This window comes from Pongo pygmaeus, chromosome 1, assembly GCF_028885625.2.
Source record: "Pongo pygmaeus isolate AG05252 chromosome 1, NHGRI_mPonPyg2-v2.0_pri, whole genome shotgun sequence".
In the NCBI taxonomy this organism is placed as follows: domain Eukaryota; kingdom Metazoa; phylum Chordata; class Mammalia; order Primates; family Hominidae; genus Pongo; species Pongo pygmaeus.
In genome coordinates this window covers 128,578,443-128,592,750 of record NC_072373.2, presented here as the reverse complement: position 1 = coordinate 128,592,750, position 14,308 = coordinate 128,578,443, and the positions used below count along the sequence as shown (strand labels likewise).

The following is a 14,308-nucleotide window of genomic DNA, read 5'->3' as shown; positions in this document are numbered from 1 at the left end:
GCTTCTGAAGCCTCTGTAGTGGTTGAATCTTTTACAATAAGGCTTCAAATATCTGAAGGAGACTGAGGCTGAGAGCTGCTACATGTCAGATTCAAGTCAATTAGCCACCAAAGTCACAAACTTGTACCTAATTCAGAATCATATGTAATCTATTTTGCTTGGCACCTGATTTGCCCATCTGTATGTGCCCCACATATGAGCATGTACAAAGAAAGATGACAACATGGAGTGTATTTCTGACTCTTTTCTTATAATTCTAGGCTCCATATATGAGGTCACAGTTACTTATTGTTGCTTTACTGCATCCTCTTGTCCTTCAGATTACTGACAAAGCGCTGATGCCAGGGAGATCAAAATAGTTTTTGTTGTCAAAGTGAAGGAAGCTGCATGCCAGGTAAAACTGACCAGTAGTCTTCTCAGAAAAATTAGCATCAACAGTGGATTCCTGTTTCTCTTCATAGGAAGATCTATTTTCAGAATTAAAAAAAATTATATGTATTAATCCTAAAAATACCTTGGTTGTAATGGAGAATTAGGACTCCTGATTCAACTGCAATTAATTTGCATTGTCTGAAGATATTTCCTTCTCTTTCCTTGCTTGTTTTTTATAGTTATACAACAAGAAACATAAAAATTTAGATGTATCCACTTCAAAAAGAACTCACATTCTAAAGAAATGTATAAGATAGATGAGTTACAGTATTGGCCTGTATAATTCCTTAATTTCCAAGAGGCTTTTCTCCAAGAATTATTTTAAATAGAACAGATCTAATATACTTAGGATTTTATTTGTAGATTACAAAGAAATAGGAAATAGTGATGGTAGAGAAGAGAAGGTAAAGAAAGAGAAAATGTTTTAGGAAATAGTAGTGGTTAAAGATTAAAAAACTGAAAAAAGTCCACGTGGAAAATGGTTAAGCCAAGGGATAAATATGAAATTCACAATAAATTTTAAAAATGTGACACAAAATGAAATTTTTTATGGTTTGTAAGATTTAAGGTGCCTTTTCCCTTGTAATGGAAGCTATGTTTTTGCACAGAGGAGAAGTATGGTATTTTATGAAAAGACATGCTATGAATGATGAAAGGCTCTATTTCAGCAAGTCACAGGCAGAAAAGTCCAAAACAATTGAATAGAACTGCAGCATTGTTGAAAGTAGGTACTTTTTAAATTATTCTACATACACTTTAAAATCTAAATATTATTGCTATGTATAAAAAGATGGTCTTTACATTTCTATGCTAAATGGCATGCCTTCTTAATAATGTCTTTTAATTGTTTGGTTGTAAGAGCATAGGTAGTCCTTGCTTTCATTTTTACTATCCAAAAAATTAAACCATCTATAAGGCCCTCTACGACCAAAGCTCTCCTTTTTTCTGTATCTGTCACAAGCACAAGATGGGCTCTTGGGAAAGGACTTACCTTGCTTGTCTACTGCAGCAGCTCTGTTTTGCCCAGATGGCTACAGATACATAGGCTGCACAGGAAATAACAGGCTATGAATAAATGGGAAAACAGATTTAGAAATCTGGTGATTTGAATTTTTAGTTGGTTGCATAGCCTGGAAATTTGGCCATAGCCTCAGATCAGAAATGGAGAGATATAAACTGAGTCTGCTCTACCATAGGTATTTGCAAAAGCTTCCTTTCTTCCTTCGTTTCTAAATAGAAACATCCTTACTGTTATTTCCCCACAAGTATAGACATAATATATGATTTTTTGGAAAAAAAATTAGGTATAGAATAGAAAGTAAAATTCTCTCCCTATCCCCAATGTCATCCACTTCAGTCATAACCCACTGTTAATATTTTGTTATTAATCATTCCAAATATTTTCTATAAATGTTAACACAATTTTATTTTTTTGAAACAAAAACATATGGCAAGGTTATCTTTTGCCTTAACACTGTGAGTATATTGGACATCTTTCTGGATCATTACCTACAGCACTACAGCTCATCCTTCAAATAGAAGTATTATTATTTATTCAACAAATAAATACTATCGTTGATGAGATTGCTCCTGTTACACATGGTGCTGCAAGGAGTGTCTTTTCACTTACATCTTTCCACACTTACCCTTTTTTTCCTATGATAAATTCCAACAACATGGAATTGCTGGATCAAAGAGTGAGTATAATTTACATTGAACATATTGCCAATGGCCCTCCAGCAGTGTACTAAATACACTGCCACCAGATATGTACACAAATGTCAAGTCTCCCACATCTTGCCCACACTGGCTATTATCAATTTTTTTAACTTTTGCCAAAGTGATAGACAAAGACCAATATCTCATTTTGCTATAAATTATGTAAGAATTTTTTTTTTTTAAATCAAGCCTAGTTGTATTTTCTGCAGTAAAAGGTTGTATCATTTGGCTTTGGGACTCCTGCTTTGCTCACACTCATCAGTACATTGCTGGGTGTTGTTGAATCTTTTGCTGCAGTCTATTCCCCTACCTAAGCACAGGGGTAATTGATTTCTCTCTCTGATATAGATCCTCAATATATTTACACACACATAATCACAAGCCTTAATCACACATATGCCACATTATATACATACAATCACACACACGCACACCATATCACACACAAAATCACACATGCAATCGTTCACACACACCACATCACATTGTAGAGTGTCACTGTAAAGCAATGAAAATGAAATCAGTGTTCTGCCCCCTAGTTCAGAGACCCATCAAATTCCTGGGGCATTTCAAAAATTCCCTGATGATTGTAGCCTTTCTCACGTGCCAGCCTCATCATTTCAGTTCTCTGGAACCTCCCTCTAGAAGCTTTTTTTGCAAGCTGAGAGCTATTTCCTTCTTGCTGGACATATTTGCACTCTCACAGCACAAATAAAAAAGGCTGCAGGTAAGGATGTGGGAACTAAAGTTCTTGGGTACAAACTCAAATTTACAAGACATGGTTTACATCTGTTGTCTCTCTCATTCAAAGCAATGCATATTATTTCCCCTTGAAAAAATTCAAGGATTTTGAAGAATTAAATGGTGGAAAGGCATAAGTAGAATCCAATTTTGTCTGGTTTTTGCTCAAAACATTCTGATTTACCATTAGTCCAGTGTTTCTTTCCTAATACACAGTTTTCTCTATTGATTTTTTTCCTTTGTCACCAACATTGCTGAAAACAGAACTGTTAAAATATGCTGACCTGTTTTCTTTGTTCAGAGTTCCTTAGCAATGAGACTTACACAGAACCTATCCATCAAATTCAGTATTTAATTAAAGTACAAAGTTAGATTAGGGAAATATGAATAATAGAGCTTGAAAGGAATTTGTATATGAACACTACTTTTCCCTTTAGTTTTCTGTGTGTAAGCCTGGATCTAGCGCTTTAGAGAGGAGTTCATGTAATAGAGTAAATTCTGAGCCAGACAGACCTGGGTTTACATCCTATGTGTGTTTGACCACAAAATAATTTCTCTTTCTGAGCCTTGACTTTTTTGTTTTTCTTTTTGTGACAGGGTTTTACTCCCATCGCCCAGGTGGAGAGCAGCAGCGCACTCGTGTGAACCTTGATTTTTTTGGCATGTAAAATGGGGTTAATAAAAGTATCACTAGCTATGAGAATTAGATAAGTATTTTGTACAATATAAGACTCTACAAAATAATAGCACAGTAAGTTTTCCCTTAATGTCATTGATAGGTTCTTGGAAACCGTTACTTTAAGTGAAATGATGTATTACAAAGCCATTTTTCTCATTGGTTTTAATGAAACAACACTGAACAAAAGAAAGTTATTCAAGGACCTGTGTAGGACATTAAGTGAGGACTTACTGTAATATGATTTTTTTTACTTAAACATAATTATTGAACATCTACTATGTAGTAATATTGTGCAAGGAACTAGGGGAAAAGTGGTGATTACATTTCATGATAAATGACATGGTTGCTGCTTTCAAGAAGCTTTCTCTTGTGATAAAAAAGAATCAAACAAGGGTTTTCAACAAATGGTCATAAGGGAGAAGTGCAGGGTGCAGATGGGGTTCCCATCAGGGCCCATAGCTTTGGCTACGACCCCATCAGAGAAGACTTTCCGGAGGGAGTGGCACTGGGCTTTCCTTAGGTTGTGTTTGGATGCACATTTTAGTTTTCTTCCACACAGAACCTAACTTCTTTAACACCTTGATTCAGTCAGCATTTATGGATTGCCTTGTGTGAACTAGGCTCAAAGATGACCAGACATGGGTCCTTCTCTCAAGGATTCTCATTTCTCTTGGGAGATTGAAACTGTGTACCGTGTATATGTTGTGATAATAATTATTGATGACATTTATTGTCTCTGTCTTATGCGGTAGGCACTATTCAAAGTACTTTGTATGGGTTAGCTCTGGGGCAAATGAACTCAAGGACTTATCCAAGTTTACACTGCTAGCAAGAGGTAGAACCAGGCATATGAACTGTGGCCATCTGGCTCCAGGACTTGAACTCTGAAGCACCACCTACATTATTTTAACAGAGGTGTGTCCATATAGGAGGCAGATAGCAGTCCCAGAGGGCTCCCTGTGTCACCCCAAATACTTTCTTCTCCAAATTTTTCCTTCTTTTTGCGACCTTCCTCACAATGGTCTTTGTAACAATTGTAACAATCCTCTTGTTACATCACATTGGATGGGGTTAACCCAAAGCAGTCACATCTCAGTCTGAATAAGTTCACATGACTTTTTTTTTTTTTTTTTTTTTTTTTGACACAGAGTCTCACTCTGTCCCCCAGGCTGGAGTGCAGTGGCACAATCTCGGCTCACTGCAAGCTCCGCCTCCCAGGTTCTAACGATTCTCTTGCCTCAGCCTCCCGAGTAGCTGGGACTACAGGTGTGCGCCACCACACCAGCTAATTTTTGTATTTTTAGTAGTTGGGGTTTCACCATATTGGCCAGGATGGTCTTTATCTCTTGACCACATGATCCCCTCGCCTCGGCCTCCCAAAGTGCTGGGATTATAGGCATGAGCCACTGCACCCAGCCAAGTTCATAGGACTTTTAAGATGGTGAGTTAGGAGAGAATCCAAGGACGCTGGATGGGAGGGAGGATTCCTGGCTTAGAGGGTGGGGATTGACAGCAGAATATGAGCAGGCACATCTGGCTTGAAGACATCCCCTGCCTCTTCCCGCTGTGTCTGGGCTTCCACTCCTCTCTGCCCCTTCTCAGGTTGGCCAAGACCCCCTCTGTCTTCCTGTGCTTCATCTGCACTTACTCTGGGCACAGGATTAAGGCTTGGGAGATTCCCTTTTTTTCCCTACATAAGTACAAGGCACCTGTTTGCAGTTGTTTTTTCTGTTTATGGTCTTTCCTCAGCAGGATACTTGAGGCATTCCTGAGATCTTATCTTATTTTTAAGAAAAAAAATGAAGAAGAGGATTTTTATTAATGTCAATATTTTAATCTGAAAGTTATATTACTCACTAAAGAACTTGTAGAAATATAGAAATATATAGTGATAAAAGTCACCCCTAGCTACTTTTATAGTTTGGGATAATCCCTGTATACCATTATAAAACGAGGTGTAGGATTTTAATAAACTTATTTTAATCCTTATATATATGTGTGTATATATACACATATGTATGTGTGTGTGTGTATATATATATATATATTTCCATCACTCGTCACTTGTCAATGCTGATTGAATCAAAGCATTAATGAAGTTAGGTTCTGTATAGGAGAAAACTAAAATGTGCATCCAAACACATCTCCCTGGACTCCCTGCAATCTAAGGAAAGCCTATATATGTATATACACACACACACACACACACACACACACACACGTACATATATACACATATATACACACACACGCACGTACACAGATTATATATTATATATATTATAAAATTATATATTATATAATATATATAATATATATTATATATAATATATTATATATAATATATATAATATATATAATATATATTATATATATAATATATATAATATATATAATATATATTATATATATAATATATATAATATATATAATATATATAATATATATTATATGTATATATAATTTTGTATGGGTAGAAAAGATTTAAGATTCAGTCCCTATGCACTTGTCACTTCAATCAGTCCAACTCTATTGACTTCTATATTGAATGTCTGTTATTGCAATTGTGTTTTAATTTAAATTGACTGCTTGGGCACTGTTACCCTTTCAACATGTCTTTGTGATATAGGTACAATCTCAAATCCTTCCCAATTCAGTCTTACAAGTTTGCACTTTCTCTGACATCATTCTAATGTGCTAGAACGTAAGGAGATTTCTCTTCTCCTGTGCATTTGCAAGTGTCTCAGTCCCTTAAGTGCATCTATTTCACAGAACTCTTCCATGTCCTTTCATTATTCTCCCTGTTCAATACGCTACTAAGGAACTGAAATGATAAGAAGGCACTTGAGGACATAATAGAGAAGCCAGTGGAAAAGTTATCATTGTCTGGGAATGAGATAAATACCCCTCCCAGAAAATGTATTATAAACGATGCTACCTTCTCACTGAATGATTGATTTGCTCAGCAGGGTGGATGGAAAGTGACAGAGAAACACCTGGAAACAGACTAGTGGTAGGAAGCAAGATGAGTCACTATTCCACCCAATTTTGGACTCTACAATGACCTCAGGGCTTTAGAAGAGTGACTGAAATTAAAATGAGAATCTTTGCATTGTTCTCTTGAGTTCTTCATGTGATTTATTTTGAGTAGAGCAGAAACAAAAAATATCGGAAGGAATTATTTATCAATAACTCATTTATTGCAGAGAGTTTTTTTCCCTATTTTAAAAAACCTTTTGCCATCACACTGGATATGCTGTCCCCTCTGAACTATAAAATAAGGGAAGGGGAAGCCTTCATTTCTGTGGAGATAATTGGAGTTGAAACATTTCTTATCCTCTAGAGTGAAAAATGCTGAAACTAAATTATATGCAAAGAACAAAGGAAGATATGCAGCGTATGTCAACCTTCTCCCTATGTTGGCTATGAGCCCAATCTGTGAGCTGAAATTAAGCTTTGTCATAGCAACACTAAGAGTAAAGAATTATTGAGACTTAAAGTGTTCTCGTCAGAGTAAATCTGAGAGGATCTGGAGTGGGAAGGAGTATGGAGAATAAAAGTCCCTGGGAGAAATGCATTTTAACGGATACAATTCTGGAACAAATTCAGATTCCCTGTAATCCTTGGCTAGGCCTGGCAATAAATGCATCTTTAATTTTATATACCAAACCTCTCATACTGATCTTTTAAACTCTTCTGATATATTGATGTCAAGTCCCCGTGGTTCATTTTTTGCTTAGGCAAAGTCTCCATCCATGAACTCCAATACTTCTCATACATCAAACTCTTTTAACTTTTATTTTAAGTTACGGCATACATGTTCAGGTTTGTTACATAGGTAAACTTGTGTCGTGGGGGTTTGTTGTACGGATTATTTAATCACCCAGGTATTAAGTCTAGTACCCATTAGTTATTTTTCCTGATCCTCTCCCTCCTCCCCCCCTACACCCTCTGATAGGGCCCCAGTGTCTGTTGTTTCCCTCTATGTGTCCATGTGTTGTAATCATTTAGCTCCCACTTACAACTGAGAACATGAGGTATTTGGTTTTCTGTTCCTGCATTAGTTTGCTAAGGATAGTGGCTCCCAGCTCCACCCCTATCCCTGCAAAGGACATGATCTTATTATTGTTTACACCTGTGTAGTATTCCATGGTGTATATGTACTGAATTTTCTTTATCCAGTCTATCATTGATAGGCATTTAGGTTGATTCCATGTCTTTGCTACTGTGAATAGTGCTGCAATTAACATACATATGCATGTGTCTTTTCTTTGAGACAGAGTCTCTATTACTGAAGCTGGAGTGCAGTGACATGATCTTGGCTCACTGCAGGCACTGCCTCCCAGATTCAAGTGATTCTTGTGCCTCAGCCTCCTAAATAGCTGGGATGATAGGCATGTGGCTAATTTTTGTATTTTTAGTAAAGACTGGGTTTCACCATGTTGGCCAGGCTGGTCTTGAACTCCTGACGTAAAGTCATCTGCCAACCTTGGCCTTCCAAAGCCCTAGGATTACAGGTGTGAGACACTGCACCCAGCTGCAGTGTCTTCTTTATAACAGAACAATTTATATTCCTTTGGGTATATACCCAGTAATGGGATTGCTGGATCTAATGGTAGTTCTATCTTTAGGTCTTTGAGGAATCACAACACTGTCTCCCACAATGGCTGAACTAATTTACACTCCCACCAACAGTGTATAGTGTTCCTTTTTCTAATGGAGCACTTTTTAACCTTGTCTGTTACTATTGGTTGATTTCAATACCTTAGTTCAGGGGTCAGACTGTAAGCTAAAGCTGACCCACCACTCTTTTCAAAAATACAGTTTTACTGGAACACAGCTTGTCAGCCCATTCATTTTAAGATTTTCTATGGCTTCTTTTGCACAGTAGCAGCAGAATTTACGAGCAACAGGGACCATATGACCCAGAAAAACCAAAATATTCACTGTCTGGTCTTTTACAGAATGTTTTCTGGACATTGCTAGAAGTCTAAAATGGGTTAGCAGAGCTGTGTCCCCTTAGGACACCTCAGGGGAGAAGGTTTCCTTGCTTTTTCCAGCTTCTAGAGGCTGGCTGCATTCTTCAGGTTGTGGCCTCTCCTTCACCTCATTCTGACCTTGCTTTCTATGGTCACATTTCCTTCACTGACTTTGACCCTCCTGCCTCTCTAAGAACCCTTGTGATTACATTGGGCCCACTTGGATAATACAGGATCATCTTCCCAGCTCGAGATCCTTAGCTTTATCGTATCTGCAAAGTCACCTTTGCCATATCAGACGATATATTCAAAAGTCTAGGGGATTAGGATGTTGACATCCTGGGGGCCCATGATTCTGTCTACTACTGATGGTAAATGCTTACTGTCACCTCCATCCAGATATCTTTACCATAACAATTTTATTGATTGCTAAGCACAGAGTACTAAGACGATTTTTAGTGCTTTGTTAATTTCTGTTAAAAAACAGTGGTTTTAAATTTTTTATAGGTATTTTATTTACATTTTGAATGGAAAGCATGAAATACATTTAGCACTTCAAAAAGTAGGATATTTGGGAGATGATTGAATCTTGATTGCATTGGAAGCCAAATGAATTATTTACTACATAAGTACAATGCATATTTGCATAAAGCAGTTTCTAAATGAACAAAGTAATTTTCTATGCCATTTTCTAAACAAAAGAGATTGATTTCACATTTTCTAAATACATGACCCCTCCCACCACATGCTAGCTATATGGCATTCTCTGAAAGTTATAATATATATATGCAATCTGATTCATTCAACATGAAATGCACAGTTTTATGGATAATCATTTTGCCATAGGAGATGTTTCTAATTAATCGTATCACTCATACCAGATGCATCGTTCTCCAGTTTCTAAAATGGAACCTGATTTTTGGCCACTATAGTATAAGTTTGGTGAGTATAAGTGACAAGAAGGTTGTCTTAGCATGTACAACATACCTTCAACAAATTGTCGTTTACTTGTTGAAAATCTGGTGGCAACTTCACATCCTGGAAAAGCCTCTGGGGCCCAAATGGTTTTAGTGTTTGTGGGTGAATATGTTATGCCCCACAGAATGTTATGCTTTGTTTGGGTTTATTTATAGTACTTTAACATAATTTCAAGTTACTCCTTCTTTACTTGCACTACAGAGTGTTCCATATCCCTACCTCTCTCTCTTGAGCCTCAGTTATGGCATCCTCTGTTTACCTTAACTCCTGTCTTCCTTGCCTCCTGGCCCCAAAGCACTTATTTTGATATGACTCCCATTTAGCATCTGTATGGATGTCTTCTGGCATTTTTCTGCCTCCCTAACTAACCTAAATGTTCTTTGAAGGCAAAGGCTGCCATAGATCTGCCTTGCAGACTTCACACTAATCATAACAACCTATGCATAGTAAACACTTAGAAAACTGATGCTGATGATATCATAACGTTACTCAAGTTTTCTATTCTGGTCCTTCTCATTGTTTCATTTCATCCCCCTTTATCTCTGGATCAAATTGAAGCTGCTGATTAAATTATTTAAACAAAGCTTTGGCCATGTTGTGTTGTGTTTGTCTTCCCTCCTTTTTTCTTTCTCGTTGGCTGTCCGATATGCATGCTCTTCGTTACTATTGGGCACCAAACCCTATTGCTCCTTAATGTATCTCTGGCCACTTTCTCCAGGTAATCTTGATGAAGTTCCTTTAGCCATTTTCACCTCACCAGGACCATCTAGAGGCCAATTTTATGTTCAGCTTAGTCCTGTAATCATACCTTATTCTTTATTTTGGAAGACAGTGCTCCTGTCTGTGATTGTGGCTGAAAGGCTAATGTTCAACATCTAATTCTTGACATTTTCCTGGGTCATCATGCTCCTTCCTTGGGGTTCCAAATCCTCCTCTCTTGTAGCTCTATTTGGAAATCTTTTTTATTCTGCATTGAATTGTAATGCAGAATAAAATAGAAAAGTTGGTTATTTCTCTACCCTTATTAGATTTTCAGAATTTTGCAAAAAGAGGGGATGGGCACATCTGTGGCATATCAGCACAGTACTGGGGACTAGCAGTAGGTACTTAATAGATATTTGGAATTAAAACAAAACAATCTTTTCCACCCTGGAGCCAAGTTTGTCCTGTGATTAAGGACTATTTCTACAATTCAAAGAGCTGTTCTTAAATAGTAAAGCTGTCATCTGGATTCACTGCCAACCCAAGGCCTTGCTCAAAATGAATGATTTTGCTCCTTATTTCTTAAAGTATATTCTCCTAAATTGTTAGAATGATAATCACTAAATACTAAATGCTTCAATAAAGTGTATAATGTGCTTCACATATTGAGAATGTATTTATAGGAATCTTTACAACTTAGTTGTATAAGTTGGGCAAGTTAACCTCTTTGTGTCTAGGTTTTTTATTGTGTAAAATGGGGATAAGTATTGTGGACAAGTCTCACAAGTCCTTTTTTTTTTTTTTTTTTTTTTTTTTAGTAATTTCTGATAGTTCTACCTTTAATTCCACCACTTTCCTCCATTCACCAAAGATTTGTTATAATATTTCTGCTATTTACAGGATTCTCCAGGTTTTTCCTACAGATGGAGACAGTTCCTACAGTAGAAAGTGGTAATTTATGTGTGATGTGACCACTAGCTGGCCTTACCAGTGTGTCTTTTTCATGCTTTAAGTGTAGTCAGGTCAAAAGCTGGAAAACTGAGGTGATGAAATCTGTCAGAGAAGCGTAGAACTATTATTTTGTGGCAATGTAAGTGATTTTTAAAAACAGAAAATGTTAATTGAGGTCCAAGCTGTAAATTAGTAGTTAAACCTCCCTCAGGTTTTACAAAGAGAGTTCAAGACTGACTTAAGATCCCTGTCCTGGATCAACATGAAGTGAGACTTAAAATTAGATTGCCAAGAAGGTAATGTATCACAAAAGGGTCAGGTGATATGTGACCAAAGGGTCAGGGTGCAAAAGAGAAGGTGATATATCACCAAAGAGTCAGGGTGCACCTTGTTTGCAGCGATATTTGTTGGGGCAGCTCTTAAAAACGAGCAAAGGTCAAAGTTGTTAATGAAACTGACCCCACAGGTGTGAGGCTTGTAGGTTTCAGTTCAGTTTTACCCTTCAGAGATCAGTGACAGCCAGCCCTAGAGGCACCATCTGCAGCCCTATGGGAAAGAGGTCTGATTTAGAACATGTGGGAAAGGAAGAAGTACATTTGAATTTGAGAGTTGACTTAATTATACTCTCTGCTTTCAGAGAGCTTCCCCTTTGCACATCTCACCCTTTTTCTTACCCACGCTGCAGAACTATTTTGGCATATGTTTTACCCCAAATGACTGGTTCCTATTTTCAATTCTGTATCTAGTTGAGAGATACAGATGAGGGGTCACGAAAGTTATTCTATGGTTTGGAGTCTTGCCAGGCTCAGTCGATATCTTTGACAAGAGCAAGGCTACTGCTCATTTCTGATGTCCCTGTCTGGGGAGCTCAAAGTGCTGTGTAGATGTTGTCTCATTCATTTTACCTGAGGCAAGTTGGAGGCATGCATCATTGTAAAATTTTCTTTAAAGCTTTATTCATATGGGTAAGAAATAGATAAAAGGAAAATACTGCCTATGAGTCAGGAACAGATATATTTAAGAGATGACACTGAAAAAAGCTAAGGTTTTAATAATATTTTTACCTTATTCTCTTGGGACAGATGAGGAGGATCTAATCACAGAGCAGGCTTCACTGAGGAAGTTGTTATAAAGGGCAAGAATATAGTGCAGTGTTTAGTTTAAAGAGGGTAGCTTATAGCTATATATCCATTCAATATATCCCAGAAGATTGGCCATAAATTTAAAACAATGTCTCCAAGTTGATTGGGCATATATTTCCAGCTTTGCTGCCTCCATTCTTTTGTTATTGGCCAATAAACCTCCTATTTTAATTTTTTATTTTTGGATGGAATTAACTGGAGATACTGTAGAATCTTAAACTTTTATGATGCTGTTTTTTCTGCCACATTATAAAAGTATTAAATTAAGAATCAACAAATATAAATTACTCTTTGTTCTGCTGCTGTGAACCTTGAGTGGGAGCAATACTAAGCATCCTAGACCTGAGTTCCTTCATGTATAAAATGAGAGGGAGGAACCATATCACCTTTAAGATCCCTTCCAGCTTTGCAGTTTCCAGAAGTAAGAACATGTTCTATTACCTGCCATGAAGAAGAAAACATGGGAGAATATGGGAATCTTCTTTTCTGAAATCTCCTTTGTATGATTTTTCTCTTTCTCTCTTTTAAAATCATAGCTATAATTTTAAAAATCTCATTTAAATGTCTCCGTGTTTGTTGTAGAAAAAAGTTAGAAAATATAAATAAGCAAAAATAATTTAAGAACTATGCATAATGTCACTACTCTTGGATAATTACTGTTAACACTTTCATAGATATTATTTCTGACTTTCTTTCTGAAAACACACCCATAAGCACACATATCCTTTAGTTATGCTAGTGACATCTTGAAGGATATTAAGTCTGAGTGCATTGAGAAAACTTTACTACTAGATGTTCAAGATGTACCAAGCTTGGAAGATGATACAGAACAGTCCTTTACTTTCTCCTCCGAGTTATGTGTCAGTTCATCCAGGTTTGCCTCAGATGGGCTCCCTCTGGGCTCCCTTTTTACCATTTTTTTCTCTCTGCTAGTTTATTGGTTTCCACTCTTGAAAAGGTGGTGTCAGGGCGTTTCATTCTGTGCTTTATTTAGAAGGGATGTTTTGTAAAATTCAGAATTAAACATTTACAGGCAAAAAACCCTTTGATTATATTGATGCTTTTTATAGCAAAAATGTAATACTTTACTAGTCTAAAAGATTCTCTCTCTCTCTTTTTTCCTACCTTAAAAAGGCACAAACAAAACAAAACAGAATGAAATAAGAACTGTAACAACAACAATAACAATATAAGAAAAAACAAAACACAAAATTCCTAGGAAGCAGTAGAAAAGAAAATAAAGAGATGAGGAAGAGCTCTGAGCTCTGACCTGCTTTATATTTACATATGTAAATACTGTCCGAACATACATCCTATCTCAACAATCCATTTGAAAAATGTGATCATATTTTATACAACTTGAAACTCATTTTTTTGCATAATAATCATAAACATCTTTTCACATCATCTGATAAATGTATAGATTATATTTTAATAGTCAAACATTGCTACATTATATATAACTTATCTAACCTACCCCCAATTATTGGACAGTTATTACCTTGTTTTTGCTGATATAAACAATAATAACAGGCTAAAGTAATGATATAATTATTAATGTCTGGGTTCACAGCCCTTTACACTTATGATAGGTATGTGGAAAATATATAATCAAAGTCATGGCAGACATTACTCACAGATCATGACATTATAGCTGAGCCTGTCAGCACAGTGCTCAGTGTATCCACAAATAATTGATTGGAGATGACAAGCTGGTTGAAGTCTAGGCTACTCTATCTCTGTGAGTCTTCCTATTGCTAAAAACAGGAATGGAAACAGGTTGGGGAAAATGGCAGATATGAGGCGGGACTAAATTGCAGCTCCCATTCAGACAGAGAGCAGCATGTGGAGACTCACATAGTGAACTTTTGCTCCCACAACTATCACAGGAACACACCAGGAAAGCTGAGAGAATTCACAGACCCTCTGAAGGAAGTGAATCACTCTTGCAGGCCCCGAGAGACAGCCAAAAAACTGTGAGTGCC

General features: G+C 36.8%; 1 long non-coding RNA gene across 1 annotated transcript; it reads left to right on the top strand.

Moving 5' to 3' along the window:
• The first annotated feature begins 317 nt into the window (after positions 1–317).
• LOC129041433 (uncharacterized) lies at positions 318–3,595 on the top strand. Its single transcript, XR_008503877.1, has 3 exons — positions 318–394; positions 1,041–1,156; positions 3,490–3,595. It is a non-coding gene; the product is annotated as an uncharacterized LOC129041433 (long non-coding RNA).
• Positions 3,596–14,308: the final 10,713 nt, after the last annotated feature.